Source organism: Siniperca chuatsi, unplaced genomic scaffold (genome assembly GCF_020085105.1).
Source record: "Siniperca chuatsi isolate FFG_IHB_CAS unplaced genomic scaffold, ASM2008510v1 Contig00120, whole genome shotgun sequence".
NCBI classification, from domain to species: domain Eukaryota; kingdom Metazoa; phylum Chordata; class Actinopteri; order Centrarchiformes; family Sinipercidae; genus Siniperca; species Siniperca chuatsi.
In genome coordinates, this window is record NW_025322592.1 from 1 (window position 1) to 7,907 (window position 7,907).

At 47.5% G+C, this 7,907-nt stretch overlaps 2 non-coding genes and 25 pseudogenes across 2 annotated transcripts; all 27 read left to right on the forward strand.

The window, feature by feature from the left end:
* The first annotated feature begins 248 nt into the window (after nt 1-248).
* LOC122872815 lies at nt 249-370 on the forward strand (annotated as a pseudogene).
* Nucleotides 371-532: 162 nt separating this feature from the next.
* Nucleotides 533-649, forward strand: LOC122872808 (annotated as a pseudogene).
* Nucleotides 650-810: 161 nt separating this feature from the next.
* Nucleotides 811-929, forward strand: LOC122872801 (annotated as a pseudogene).
* Nucleotides 930-1,085: 156 nt separating this feature from the next.
* LOC122872800 lies at nt 1,086-1,204 on the forward strand (annotated as a pseudogene).
* Nucleotides 1,205-1,517: 313 nt separating this feature from the next.
* LOC122872809 lies at nt 1,518-1,634 on the forward strand (annotated as a pseudogene).
* Nucleotides 1,635-1,793: 159 nt separating this feature from the next.
* LOC122872816 lies at nt 1,794-1,911 on the forward strand (annotated as a pseudogene).
* Nucleotides 1,912-2,072: 161 nt separating this feature from the next.
* Nucleotides 2,073-2,190, forward strand: LOC122872803 (annotated as a pseudogene).
* A 157-nt stretch (nt 2,191-2,347) lies between these two features.
* Nucleotides 2,348-2,464, forward strand: LOC122872810 (annotated as a pseudogene).
* Nucleotides 2,465-2,623: 159 nt separating this feature from the next.
* On the forward strand, nt 2,624-2,742 carry LOC122872791. The gene has a single exon (XR_006377303.1). It is a non-coding gene; the product is annotated as a 5S ribosomal RNA (ribosomal RNA).
* Nucleotides 2,743-2,901: 159 nt separating this feature from the next.
* Nucleotides 2,902-3,020, forward strand: LOC122872806 (annotated as a pseudogene).
* A 159-nt stretch (nt 3,021-3,179) lies between these two features.
* LOC122872813 lies at nt 3,180-3,296 on the forward strand (annotated as a pseudogene).
* A 160-nt stretch (nt 3,297-3,456) lies between these two features.
* On the forward strand, nt 3,457-3,574 carry LOC122872817 (annotated as a pseudogene).
* A 159-nt stretch (nt 3,575-3,733) lies between these two features.
* Nucleotides 3,734-3,851, forward strand: LOC122872792 (annotated as a pseudogene).
* Nucleotides 3,852-4,011: 160 nt separating this feature from the next.
* On the forward strand, nt 4,012-4,130 carry LOC122872802. The gene has a single exon (XR_006377304.1). It is a non-coding gene; the product is annotated as a 5S ribosomal RNA (ribosomal RNA).
* A 161-nt stretch (nt 4,131-4,291) lies between these two features.
* On the forward strand, nt 4,292-4,409 carry LOC122872793 (annotated as a pseudogene).
* Nucleotides 4,410-4,567: 158 nt separating this feature from the next.
* LOC122872794 lies at nt 4,568-4,685 on the forward strand (annotated as a pseudogene).
* Nucleotides 4,686-4,846: 161 nt separating this feature from the next.
* On the forward strand, nt 4,847-4,964 carry LOC122872795 (annotated as a pseudogene).
* Nucleotides 4,965-5,124: 160 nt separating this feature from the next.
* Nucleotides 5,125-5,241, forward strand: LOC122872812 (annotated as a pseudogene).
* Nucleotides 5,242-5,397: 156 nt separating this feature from the next.
* LOC122872807 lies at nt 5,398-5,517 on the forward strand (annotated as a pseudogene).
* A 159-nt stretch (nt 5,518-5,676) lies between these two features.
* LOC122872796 lies at nt 5,677-5,794 on the forward strand (annotated as a pseudogene).
* A 166-nt stretch (nt 5,795-5,960) lies between these two features.
* LOC122872797 lies at nt 5,961-6,078 on the forward strand (annotated as a pseudogene).
* A 163-nt stretch (nt 6,079-6,241) lies between these two features.
* On the forward strand, nt 6,242-6,359 carry LOC122872798 (annotated as a pseudogene).
* Nucleotides 6,360-6,520: 161 nt separating this feature from the next.
* Nucleotides 6,521-6,637, forward strand: LOC122872811 (annotated as a pseudogene).
* Nucleotides 6,638-6,791: 154 nt separating this feature from the next.
* LOC122872804 lies at nt 6,792-6,909 on the forward strand (annotated as a pseudogene).
* A 157-nt stretch (nt 6,910-7,066) lies between these two features.
* LOC122872805 lies at nt 7,067-7,185 on the forward strand (annotated as a pseudogene).
* Nucleotides 7,186-7,340: 155 nt separating this feature from the next.
* LOC122872814 lies at nt 7,341-7,457 on the forward strand (annotated as a pseudogene).
* Nucleotides 7,458-7,615: 158 nt separating this feature from the next.
* Nucleotides 7,616-7,733, forward strand: LOC122872799 (annotated as a pseudogene).
* Nucleotides 7,734-7,907: the final 174 nt, after the last annotated feature.

Sequence of the window (7,907 nt, forward strand, 5' to 3'; positions counted from 1 at the left end):
CCGATCTCGCCTGATCTCGGAAGCCAAACAGGGTTGGGCCTGGATTAGTAACTTGGGTGTAGACTGCTTGGGAATACCAGGTGCTGTAAGCTTTTTCACTTCTCTTCCGATACAGCAGAGGCGCCAGCTACTTCATCAGGGTAGACAGATCTTTGAAAAGCAGAGCCTCGACTCGACTTTGTTAATTTCATTGTAATTATAGTAACTTGCAGCATCTTTTAGAAGGGACGGTTGTAGGTGCAACTGTTGCTACGGCCATACCACTTTGAACGCGCCCGATCTCGCTCTCTGATCTCGGAAGCCAAACAGGGTTGGGCCTGATTAGTACTTCTTGTGGGAGACTGCTTGGGAATACCAGGTGCTGTAAGCTTTTCACTTCTCTTTTCAAAACAGCAGAGGGCGCTGCTACTTCACCAGGGTAGACAGATCTTTGAAAAGCAGAGCAGCTTGTCTGATTACCGACTTTGTTAATTTCATTGTAATTATATAATTTGCAGCATCTTTAGAAGGGACGGTTGTAGGTGCAACTGTTGCTTACGCCATACCACTTGAACGCGCCCGATCTCGCCTGATCTCGGAAGCCAAACAGGGTTGGGCCTGATTAGTACTTGGGTGGGAGACTGCTTGGGAATACCAGGTGCTGTAAGCTTTTTCACTTCTTCTTTCCAATACAGCAGAGGGCGCTGCTACTTCATCAGGGTAGACAGATCTTTGAAAGCAGAGAGCTTGTCTCGACTCGACTTTGTTAATTTTATTGTAATTATAGTATTTGCAGCATCTTTAGAAGGGACGGTTGTAGGTGCAACTGTTGCTTACGGCCATACCACTTGAACGCGCCCGATCTCGCTCTGATCTCGGAAGCCAAACAGGGTTGGGCCTGATTAGTACTTGGGTGGGAGACTGTTTGGGAATACCAGGTGCTGTAAGCTTTTCCACTTCTCTTTCCGATACAGCAGAGGGCGCTGCTACTTCACCAGGGTAGACAGATCTTTGAAAAGCAGAGCTCCTTGACTCGACTTTTGTTAATTTATTGTAATTATAGTATTTGCAGCATCTTAGAAGGGACGGCTGTAGGTGCAACTGTTGCTTACGGCCATACCACTCTGAACGCGCCCGATCTCGCTCTGATCTCGAAGCCAAACAGGGTTGGGCCTGATTAGTACTTGGGTGGGAGACTGCTTGGGAATACCAGGTGCTGTAAGCTTTTTCACTTCTCTTCCGATACAGCAGAGGGCGCTGCTACTTCATCAGGGTAGACAGATCTTGAAAAGCAGAGCAGCTTCTGTCTCGACTCGACTTTGTTAATTTGCCTGATTAGTACTTGGGTGGGAGACTGCTTGGGAATACCAGGTGCTGTAAGCTTTTTCACTTCTCTTTCAATACAGCAGAGGCGCTGCTACTTCATCAGGGTAGACAGATCTTTGAAAAGCAGAGCGCCTTGTCTCGACTTTGTTAATTTCATTGTAATTATAGTATTTGCAGCATCTTTAGAAGGGACGGTTGTAGGTGCAACTGTTGCTTACGCCATACCACTCTGAACGCGCCCGATCTCGCCTGATCTCGAAGCCAAACAGGGTTGGGCCTGATTAGTACTTGGGTGGGAGACTGCTTGGGAATACCAGGTGCTGTAAGCTTTTTCACTTCTCTTTCCAAACAGCAGAGGGCGCTGCTACTTCACCAGGTAGACAGATCTTTGAAAAGCAGAGCGCCTTGTCTCGACTGACATTGTTAATTTCATTGTAATTATAGTATTTGCAGCATCTTTAGAAGGGACGGTTGTAGGTGCAACTGTTGCTTACGGCCATACCACTCTGAACGCGCCCGATCTCGCCTGATCTCGAAGCCAAACAGGGTTGGGCCTGATTAGTACTTGGGTGGGAGACTGCTTGGGAATACCAGGTGCTGTAAGCTTTTTCACTTCTCTTTCGAAACAGCAGAGGGCGCTGCTACTTCACCAGGGTAGACAGATCTTTGAAAAGCAGAGCGCCTTGTCTCGACTCGACATTGTTTATTTCATTGTAATTATAGTATTTGCAGCATCTTTAGAAGGGACGGTTGTAGGTGCAACTGTTGCTTACGGCCATACCACTCTGAACGCGCCCGATCTCGCCTGATCTCGAAGCCAAACAGGGTTGGGCCTGATTAGTACTTGGGTGGGAGACTGCTTGGGAATACCAGGTGCTGTAAGTTTTTTCACTTCTTTTTGAAACAGCAGAGGGCGCTGCTACTTCACCAGGGTAGACAGATCTTTGAAAAGCAGAGCTTGTCTCGACTCGACTTTGTTAATTTTATTGTAATTATAGTATTTGCAGCATCTTTAGAAGGGACGGTTGTAGGTGCAACTGTTGCTTACGCCATACCACTCTGAACGCGCCCGATCTCGCCTGATCTCGAAGCCAAACAGGGTTGGGCCTGATTAGTACTTGGGTGGGAGACTGCTTGGGAATACCAGGTGCTGTAAGCTTTTTCACTCTCTTTCCAATACAGCAGAGGGCGCTGCTACTTCATCAGGGTAGACAGATCTTTGAAAAGCAGAGCCTTGTCTCGACTCGACTTTGTTAATTTTATTGTAATTATAGAATTTGCAGCATCTTTAGAAGGGACGGTTGTAGGTGCAACTGTTGCTTACGGCCATACCACTCTGAACGCGCCCGATCTCGCCTGATCTCGGAAGCCAAACAGGGTTGGGCCTGATTAGTACTTGGGTGGGAGACTGCTTGGGAATACCAGGTGCTGTAAGCTTTTTCACTTCTCTTCCAATACAGCAGAGGGCGCTGCTACTTCATCAGGGTAGACAGATCTTTGAAAAGCAGAGCTTTGTCTCGACTCGACTTTGTTAATTTTATTGTAATTATAGTATTTGCAGCATCTTTAGAAGGGACGGTTGTAGGTGCAACTGTTGCTTACGGCCATACCACTCTGAACGCGCCCGATCTCGCCTGATCTCGAAGCCAAACAGGGTTGGGCCTGATTAGTACTTTGGGTGGGAGACTGCTTGGGAATACCAGGTGCTGTAAGCTTTTCACTTTCTCTTTCGAAACAGCAGAGGGCGCTGCTACTTCACCAGGGTAGACAGATCTTTGAAAAGCAGAGCCTTGTCTCGACTCGACTTTGTTAATTTCATTGTAATTATAGAATTTGCAGCATCTTTAGAAGGGACGGTTGTAGGTGCAACTGTTGCTTACGGCCATACCACTCTGAACGCCCGATCTCGCCTGATCTCGGAAGCCAAACAGGGTTGGGCCTGATTAGTACTTGGGTGGGAGACTGCTTGGGAATACCAGGTGCTGTAAGCTTTTTCACTTCTCTTTCGAAACAGCAGAGGGCGCTGCTACTTCACCAGGGTAGACAGATCTTTGAAAAGCAGAGCGCTTTGTCTCGACTCGACTTTGTTAATTTATTGTAATTATAGAATTTGCAGCATCTTTAGAAGGGACGGTTGTAGGTGCAACTGTTGCTTACGGCCATACCACTCTGAACGCGCCCGATCTCGCCTGATCTCGAAGCCAAACAGGGTTGGGCCTGATTAGTACTTGGGTGGGAGACTGCTTGGGAATACCAGGTGCTGTAAGCTTTTTCACTCTCTCTTTCGAAACAGCAGAGGGCGCTGCTACTTCACCAGGGTAGACAGATCTTTGAAAGCAGAGCCTTGTCTCGACTCGACATTGTTAATTTCATTGTAATTATAGTATTTGCAGCATCTTTAGAAGGGACGGTTGTAGGTGCAACTGTTGCTTACGGCCATACCACTCTGAACGCGCCCGATCTCGCCTGATCTCGAAGCCAAACAGGGTTGGGCCTGATTAGTACTTGGGTGGGAGACTGCTTGGGAATACCAGGTGCTGTAAGCTTTTTCACTTCTCTTTGAAACAGCAGAGGGCGCTGCTACTTCACCAGGGTAGACAGATCTTTGAAAAGCAGAGAGCCTTGTCTCGACTCGACTTTGTTAATTTTATTGTAATTATAGTATTTGCAGCATCTTTAGAAGGGACGGTTGTAGGTGCAACTGTTGCTTACGGCCATACCACTCTGAACGCGCCCGATCTCGCCTGATCTCGGAAGCCAAACAGGGTTGGGCCTGATTAGTACTTGGGTGGGAGACTGCTTGGGAATACCAGGTGCTGTAAGCTTTTTCACTTCTCTTTCGAAACAGCAGAGGGCGCTGCTACTTCACCAGGGTAGACAGATCTTTGAAAAGCAGAGAGCCTTGTCTCGACTCGACATTGTTAATTTTATTGTAATTATAGTATTTGCAGCATCTTTAGAAGGGACGGTTGTAGGTGCAACTGTTGCTTACGGCCATACCACTCTGAACGCGCCCGATCTCGCCTGATCTCGAAGCCAAACAGGGTTGGGCCTGATTAGTACTTGGGTGGGAGACTGCTTGGGAATACCAGGTGCTGTAAGCTTTTTCACTTCTCTTTCGAAACAGCAGAGGGCGCTGCTACTTCACCAGGGTAGACAGATCTTTGAAAAGCAGAGCTTGTCTCGACTCGACTTTGTTAATTTCATTGTAATTATAGTATTTGCAGCATCTTTAGAAGGGACGGTTGTAGGTGCAACTGTTGCTTACGGCCATACCACTCTGAACGCGCCCGATCTCGCCTGATCTCGAAGCCAAACAGGGTTGGGCCTGATTAGTACTTGGGTGGGAGACTGCTTGGGAATACCAGGTGCTGTAAGCTTTTTCACTTCTCTTCCAAAACAGCAGAGGGCGCTGCTACTTCACCAGGGTAGACAGATCTTTGAAAAGCAGAGCGCCTTGTCTCGACTCGACTTTGTTAATTTCATTGTAATTATATAACTTGCAGCGTCGTTAGAAGGGACGGTTGTAGGTGCAACTGTTGCTTACGGCCATACCACTCTGAACGCGCCCGATCTCGCCTGATCTCGAAGCCAAACAGGGTTGGGCCTGATTAGTACTTGGGTGGGAGACTGCTTGGGAATACCAGGTGCTGTAAGCTTTTTCACTTCTCTTTCCAATACAGCAGAGGGCGCTGCTACTTCATCAGGGTAGACAGATCTTTGAAAAGCAGAGCAGCCTACTTCGACGACTTTGTTAATTTTATTGTAATTATAGTATTTGCAGCATCTTTAGAAGGGACGGTTGTAGGTGCAACTGTTGCTTACGCCATACCACTCTGAACGCGCCCGATCTCGCCTGATCTCGAAGCCAAACAGGGTTGGGCCTGATTAGTACTTGGGTGGTAGACTGCTTGGGAATACCAGGTGCTGTAAGCTTTTCCACTTCTCTTCCGATACAGCAGAGGGCGCTGCTACTTCATCAGGAGAGACAGATCTTTGAAAAGCAGAGCTCTCTCGACTGACTTTGTTAATTTCATTGTAATTATAGTATTTGCAGCATCTTTAGAAGGGACGGTTGTAGGTGCAACTGTTGCTTACGGCCATACCACTCTGAACGCGCCCGATCTCGCCTGATCTCGAAGCCAAACAGGGTTGGGCCTGATTAGTACTTGGGGGTGGGAGACTGCTTGGGAATACCAGGTGCTGTAAGCTTTTTCACTTCTCTTTCGAAACAGCAGAGGGCGCTGCTACTTCACCAGGGTAGACAGATCTTTGAAAAGCAGAGCCTTGTCTCGACTCGACTTTGTTAATTTCATTGTAATTATAGAATTTGCAGCATCTTTAGAAGGGACGGTTGTAGGTGCAACTGTTGCTTACGGCCATACCACTCTGAACGCGCCCGATCTCGCCTGATCTCGAAGCCAAACAGGGTTGGGCCTGATTAGTACTTGGGTGGGAGACTGCTTGGGAATACCAGGTGCTGTAAGCTTTTTCACACTCTCTTTCGAAACAGCAGAGGGCGCTGCTACTTCACCAGGGTAGACAGATCTTTGAAAAGCAGAGCGCCTTGTCTGTCTCGACTCGACATTGTTAATTTCATTGTAATTATATAATTTGCAGCATCTTTAGAAGGGACGGTTGTAGGTGCAACTGTTGCTTACGGCCATACCACTCTGAACGCGCCCGATCTCGCCTGATCTCGAAGCCAAACAGGGTTGGGCCTGATTAGTACTTGGGTGGGAGACTGCTTGGGAATACCAGGTGCTGTAAGCTTTTTCACTTCTCTTTTTGAAACAGCAGAGGGCGCTGCTACTTCACCAGGGTAGACAGATCTTTGAAAAGCAGAGCGCCTTCTCGACTCGACTTTGTTAATTTTATTGTAATTATAGTATTTGCAGCATCTTTAGAAGGGACGGTTGTTGTAGGTGCAACTGTTGCTTACGGCCATACCACTCTGAACGCGCCCGATCTCGCCTGATCTCGAAGCCAAACAGGGTTGGGCCTGATTAGTACTTGGGTGGGAGACTGCTTGGGAATACCAGGTGCTGTAAGCTTTTTCACTTCTCTTTCCAATACAGCAGAGGGCGCTGCTACTTCATCAGGGTAGACAGATCTTTGAAAAGCAGAGCAGCTTGTCTGACTCGACATTGTTAATTTCATTGTAATTATATAATTTGCAGCATCTTTAGAAGGGACGGTTGTAGGTGCAACTGTTGCTTACGCCATACCACTCTGAACGCGCCCGATCTCGCCTGATCTCGAAGCCAAACAGGGTTGGGCCTGATTAGTACTTGGGTGGGAGACTGCTTGGGAATACCAGGTGCTGTAAGCTTTTTCACTTCTCTTTCCAATACAGCAGAGGGCGCTGCTACTTCATCAGGGTAGACAGATCTTTGAAAAGCAGAGAGCTACTCGACTTTGTTAATTTTATTGTAATTATAGTATTTGCAGCATCTTTAGAAGGGACGGTTGTAGGTGCAACTGTTGCTTACGGCCATACCACTCTGAACGCGCCCGATCTCGCCTGATCTCGAAGCCAAACAGGGTTGGGCCTGATTAGTACTTGGGTGGTAGACTGCTTGGGAATACCAGGTGCTGTAAGCTTTTCCACTTCTCTTCCGATACAGCAGAGGGCGCTGCTACTTCATCAGGAGAGACAGATCTTTGAAAAGCAGAGCTCCTCGACTCGACTTTTGTTAATTTCATTGTAATTATAGAATTTGCAGCATCTTTAGAAGGGACGGTTGTAGGTGCAACTGTTGCTTTACGCCATACCACTCTGAACGCGCCCGATCTCGCCTGATCTCGGAAGCCAAACAGGGTTGGGCCTGATTAGTACTTGGGTGGGAGACTGCTTGGGAATACCAGGTGCTGTAAGCTTTTTCACTTCTTTCCAATACAGCAGAGGGCGCTGCTACTTCATCAGGGTAGACAGATCTTTGAAAAGCAGAGCTCCTCGACTCGACTTTGTTAATTTTATTGTAATTATAGTATTTGCAGCATCTTTAGAAGGGACGGTTGTAGGTGCAACTGTTGCTTACGCCATACCACTCTGAACGCGCCCGATCTCGCCTGATCTCGAAGCCAAACAGGGTTGGGCCTGATTAGTACTTGGGTGGTAGACTGCTTGGGAATACCAGGTGCTGTAAGTTTTTCCACTTCTCTTCCGATACAGCAGAGGGCGCTGCTACTTCATCAGGTAGACAGATCTTTGAAAAGCAGAGCGCCTTGACTCGACGACTTTGTTAATTTCATTGTAATTATAGTATTTGCAGCATCTTTAGAAGGGACGGTTGTAGGTGCAACTGTTGCTTACGGCCATACCACTCTGAACGCGCCCGATCTCGCCTGATCTCGAAGCCAAACAGGGTTGGGCCTGATTAGTACTTGGGTGGGAGACTGCTTGGGAATACCAGGTGCTGTAAGCTTTTTTCACTTTCTTTCGAAACAGCAGAGGGCGCTGCTACTTCACCAGGGTAGACAGATCTTTGAAAAGCAGAGCGCTTGTCTCGACTCGACTTTGTTAATTTCATTGTAATTATAGAATTTGCAGCATCTTTAGAAGGGACGTGTTGTAGGTGCAACTGTTGCTTACGGCCATA